Here is a 5,802-nt window from a genome sequence, read left to right as displayed (position 1 = left end):
TGCAGTTACAGTATTCTGGTGTTATGAAACATTAACCTTCACCTACTTTTAGTTTAAGTGTGTTCAACTTAATTATGTTCTAAAGGTAATGACTGCTTTAAAAAATAGACTGTTTAAGCTAAAACCTTTCAAAATCACAGAAAAATGTTACAACTATCTCTGCTCTCACCCTACATCATTGGTGAGGCAAATATATAGCACTTGAAAGATAAAAACTTTGTTCTCGTTTTGGTGCTGATAGGGTTGTACAAGTGTCTGCTCTTGTATGTTGTTGGGTTTGAAATGTACGTTGCCATAGTGTTTGTCCTGAGTTTTTCAGATATTTTAAGGCTGATGTTCCTTATATTCCATTGTTATTGCTGGCCTTCTTTGTTATTTCAACAAAGGCCCTGTCCATGCAGCTGAAGGATTTTAGAGATATGTTCTGTGAAGGTTTATTTTTCTACTTTGATCTTTACCCAGGTGTTATCCATATACCTGAAAGTGGGTTGTTGCAGGAGGGCTATAATATGTGAGTTACAAGTGAAACTGTAAGGCTGGTTTTTTCTGCTAAGACAGAACATAAGATCAAACACCCCCCATTAAAACAATAAAACGTCTAGTTTACTAATGTAACCCCGTTCCCTGAAGGAGGAAACGGAGACATTACGTCAGATTGACGTCATGGGGTCTCGCCTGGGAGCCTAATCACCACCAAGTGGTAACAAAATGAGTCAATGAACATTGGCCAGTGAGATTTACATACCGATTCAAACCTACATGTAAATAAGGGTATACAGTAAATATGACCGGCATTAGTCACTTCATTCATGTTTTGCTGAGGAGCCTGACACAGGGATCCCAGCCATTCAGCTGTGGTTTAGGAGATTTGGCAAGGGGGATGTAACATCTCCTTTCCCTCCTTCAGGGAGTGGGGGTTACATTAGTAAACTAGACATTCCCATTCAGTCACGTTCAATGTTATGTCGGACTGACGTCATGGGTTACCTATGGAAAGTGCCACAGCTACTGAACTGTGTTACGAGTGTTGGAGAAGCAGATGCTGGCAAGATGTTGTGTGCCATTTTGGCAACTGCCCTCTACACAGTCGTAACCTACCCATTGCCCCAAGTAAGTGTGTTAACGCTGAGGGTATGTGTGCCTAGTCCAATGGAGTCCAATGCTACGGAGACCACACCCTGCCAAAAGGGAAGTAAAGTGTGGTGGCTACACATATGGACTGACCCGAAGGGCAGCTAAAAATGGAAGATCTCTGTGGGAGGTTCTACCTAACCAGGGAGGAGCTACTAACGGTGCAGAGATGGGGCAGAGCAGAACTGCACAGGGAAAGACATGGTTTTACCATCAGAGAAACCATATCAAGGACAATACACATATGGGATTACTGAGGGGGAAATCCTTCACCGGATCCTCCTGCCGTGTCTGACTGCCGAAGGATGCTGGAGATACTCGATTCAGGGTTCGCCAAGTAGGGAACTCACCATGAAAAACAAGTAGGCCCTCGTATCACTGTTAGAGGGGAATGGTGCTGTATGCGAGACACTGACCCAGCTTTCCCGCACATTACCTGTTTGTACCCAATACACAGGAAGAAACCGGCTCCACTCAGAGATCGTTGTAACCCAGCCCGCAACTCTGCAGATGTCTGCCTGAGAGGCGCTGTGTGCCAATGCCCAGGAGAAGGCAAAAGCCCGAGTGGAGTGAGCCCTCACTCTGAGGGGGCATGGCTCACCTTGGGGCCACTCGGCTCCGAAGGCAAATTATGGATGAAGTTAGTAATGCCAGTCATATTTAGACACATATGTACGAGTAGGTGTGACTCGGTATGCAAATCTCACTGGCCAATGTTCATTGGCTCATTTTGTTACCACTTGGCGGTGACATTAGCGTCGAACGTGACTGACTGAACTCACTAATCTGGAGAGAAGATCTCAAAGAAAGCCTTTTGCTGAAATGCCTCTACACTCATCCCTAAGCCCCCTCTTCCATCCTGGGGCATATGACCCTTGTCACTGAAAGAAGACTCTGGATGCCAGAAAATCATGTTGCTATGTTTATATACTGCAATTTACTACATCTTCAGAATTAATTATTTTAATTCTTTTATGTTTGGTATCATTTTAAATGTGTATCACTGTCTATCACTGACTAAGCGAGTATGGAAGTGACTAAACAAATTGCACTTTTTGTACAAGCAAGTAGTAGGCAGCCGACTTGAAGGTAATAGTTAACCCTGCACCCTCTAACTAAGATCAGACTTGCGAGTTTGTGAGCTAAAATCAAATCTAAACTAAATTGTAATAAATTAAGTGAACTTTACAGAAGTGCACATGAAAGAACTACAGTATATGCATTATGCCTTCATCCACGCCATTGGATTTCATTGTTGGGCCAATAGGTGATCCCTACAAAACCACTGAAAAGTCATGTTTTGTCTGTATTAATAGTCTCCGTGCAAGATGTAATTGTCATTTAGACAGTTTTTCTGTCCCTGTTCATATTTTCAACAGTTATTTATACTCATACTGGAGTAAAACTGTCTTTATACAGCAAAAAGGCTGCCAGTGTGGAAACAAAATGCAAGCCTGTTGAATTATGCTGCAGCACCACTTACTTTCTGCTTATGTGAAGTTTCACTGTAGTAACCATTGTTTTCCATCATTTTGCATGGATATTAGAGACATGTGATATGAAATGAAACTCATATTTTTTTCAGATCAGTAACATAAAGAAATATTCAAGCTTGCGGCTCTCTACAGATCTTATAAATGGGAAAATGACATGACTAATTGTTTAGGGAGTAAAATCCATTACCTGCAGCCAGCAGAGAACAAACAGATGCAGAGGAATGAAACTCATGAACAAATGACACATCATCAAATACAAGTGAGAACTTGCTATGTTTGTGTATATATATCAGTGGCGAGCGGTGACTTTTTTAACCGGGTGTGCGCGGTGGTGCGTCATGTAAAAAAGTGGATCAATGCAGTTACGTTGAATGGGTTTATAGCTAATAAGCGAGACACTCACGTTCTCTCTAGACAGTGTTAGTTTACTCAGTTGCTTACTCATGACACATAGCTACACAGCGAAAAGTATTTCTAATATGTTTGATCTTTTATTAAGAGTTGCCTACATTTACCTGTAGAGACATGCCTTTACAAGCAACCGTAGAGCTTTTGTGATATTTGAGTCAACGGAGGCGCGACATGTGAAAGGCTCGTTTGCAAAATGTGCTGTCCGCTAGGTGCCGCGAGTGTCACAAAAATGACATACTTCACCTTTAAAAGTATCAGTTTACAACACAGATCTAAATCAGACACAACAAATAAGAAACACCATGGCGTCAATTTAAATGTAAGCCAGAAGTACTTTTTAAATTAGTAATTAAAAAATAATTATAATATAATTGGTATTAGCAGCCTATTATAAATAAAATAATATAAGTAAAATGTAATAAAAATAAAAAAGCTGAAATTAAAAAATAAGTTGAAATTATGGAAACCGATGACTTTAACCCAAAAATGAAAATAAAGTCATTAATTACTCACCCACATGTCGTTTTACACCCCTAAGACCTCTTGCAAAAACAAGAACAAAAACAATCATGTTTTAGAGAAGGAAAAAAATCATCCACTGACTTTCAAAGCAGCTACATAGTAAAGACTTGCGAGGACATCCATAGAAATGTAGTGGAGTAAAAAGTATATTTGTCTTTCAAATGTAGTGAACTTGAAGTCATAAGTTTCCAGAAAAAACAAAACAAAAAAAAACTCAAATAAACTACAGATACTCAAAAAGTGTAAGTACAGCACTCAAGTAAATGTACTTCATTACTGTCCCACTCTGACTGGCACACAGTGTTTGTCGACATCATCTGCATTACCAGAACTTCATAACTCAGATCAGCAGTTGTGTCATTTTCCATAGGGACCCCTAGTGTCAGCATTTGACACCACATTGAAGTGACTGACAGATAGGGAACGTCTCAGTTACTATTGTAACCTCCGTTCCCAAATGGAGGGAATGAGATGTGGTGTCCCTCCTGCCACAATGCTGAACTACCTGTTGCAGGGCCGGCACACTTTTGGAGCGCACTGGTGAACCCGCCTACAATGATTCGTGTGCCACTCATGCAAAAGTAAACAACTAGGCTTCAGTCAAATTGCACTGATAATTGGTCTGTTCAGTTCATACAGCTTATATAAAATCTCTGAACGCACGATGTATACAATTAATTAATAGCCTGATTCTATGTTTTAGTGTGGGCAGTCAGAGTACAGGCAACATGAGAAGTGCCAGTACTACTCAAGAAAAAGTGAGGGTAGGCTAAGCTACAGATTAAAATATAGACGTGCCGGTGCAGGGTTACACGAGTAACCTGAGACGTTCCCTTTCATGGGATCTGTCGCCGCTACATCATATGACTTCATATGATGTAGCGTCTCGTTCCCATATTCAGGGAACCAGGGTTACACAAGTAACCTGAGACGTTTTTTCGTGTCCAAAAAACTGCTGATTTCTATATGTAAAAACTGCAGTAATCTTTTGTAAGGAATAATTTGAAAATTTCTTTAAGCGTTTTCGGAGTTGCAAGCTCTAGGCCATTAGCAACCATTCAGTGCTCATGTACCCACAGTCCTTTGGGAATTTGCTGCTGGCTCTTATGTAGATAGTGTTTAAACATGAGGTATAATTTGTTTATATATCAAACGGGCAATCTTTGGTCTTATTAATATATTACTTGCTCCAGAGCTAATAGATTTGGCTCAATGGCTATATTAAGTTTCATAACTTTATATTTACATTGAAATTAAATCTTGTACTAACTAGAGTGCTGCTTTTGTATGTTTGACTGAACTGTTTGCTTGAATTTATTTCCTATTTTACTTCTTATACTGTTATAATTGCTATTGCTGTTCATTTAAATAGTATTGTTTAATAAATAATATTTTATATAAATAACATGAAAGAATCCATTAGTGATTTCGACTTCAGTGAAAGTTACATTAATACGCCATGAGACGGCAACAAAGACTGTCTTTATGAGTGAGTCGGTCAGTCACAAAAACTTTTATATTGAAATAGACTGAAACAAGGAAACAAGGAATGTTGTTTTTACTTAAACATCTTATGAGATGCAACTGATAAATGCATTGACTAGCGCTGTCATGGGAATGTCTAAAATGTTAAAAGGACAAAGACAAAAGATATCGCTTTCCTCAGTGGACTTTCAAACTGATTTTGTGATTATGAACATAAGATTGACCTGAAGAATATCAGCTAGATGCAGGTAATACACTCGTTCAGGTGATCTCTCTCTCATAATATTCTACATATTACAATGTGTTTCAATGAAGCGACTCAACGTTCCTTCGTTACTAGTTCTAAAGTGACGTTTTAGAGTTAGTAATGGAGGCTTAGGCTCAACTGATAAACTGTCAACTTGAGATTTGAATCCATGGTGGAAGGAAGTAGTTCCTCACAAAAGAGGATTTTTAAAGACACTCTGTTGTTGTTCTTATTTATTTACAGACTTGTGCCGTCGAACTGTTGTATAAACGTAATACCACACTCGTAGCCGTGCGATATGGCTGTATATCAACACACTGTGATTGCCTACGGCCAAATCACAGCCATGTTGATATACAGCCATATCGCACGGCTACGAGTGTGATATTGCTCATATAATGTTATACAAATAAATACTGACAACTATTTGAATCAACTTAATAATTAAATAAACTGAACCACATGTGTATGAAAATGATAAACATTGTTCAGTCTGGGGGAATTTTTCTG

This window comes from Megalobrama amblycephala, linkage group LG7, assembly GCF_018812025.1.
Source record: "Megalobrama amblycephala isolate DHTTF-2021 linkage group LG7, ASM1881202v1, whole genome shotgun sequence".
In the NCBI taxonomy this organism is placed as follows: domain Eukaryota; kingdom Metazoa; phylum Chordata; class Actinopteri; order Cypriniformes; family Xenocyprididae; genus Megalobrama; species Megalobrama amblycephala.
Note: the sequence above shows the minus strand (reverse complement) of the source record.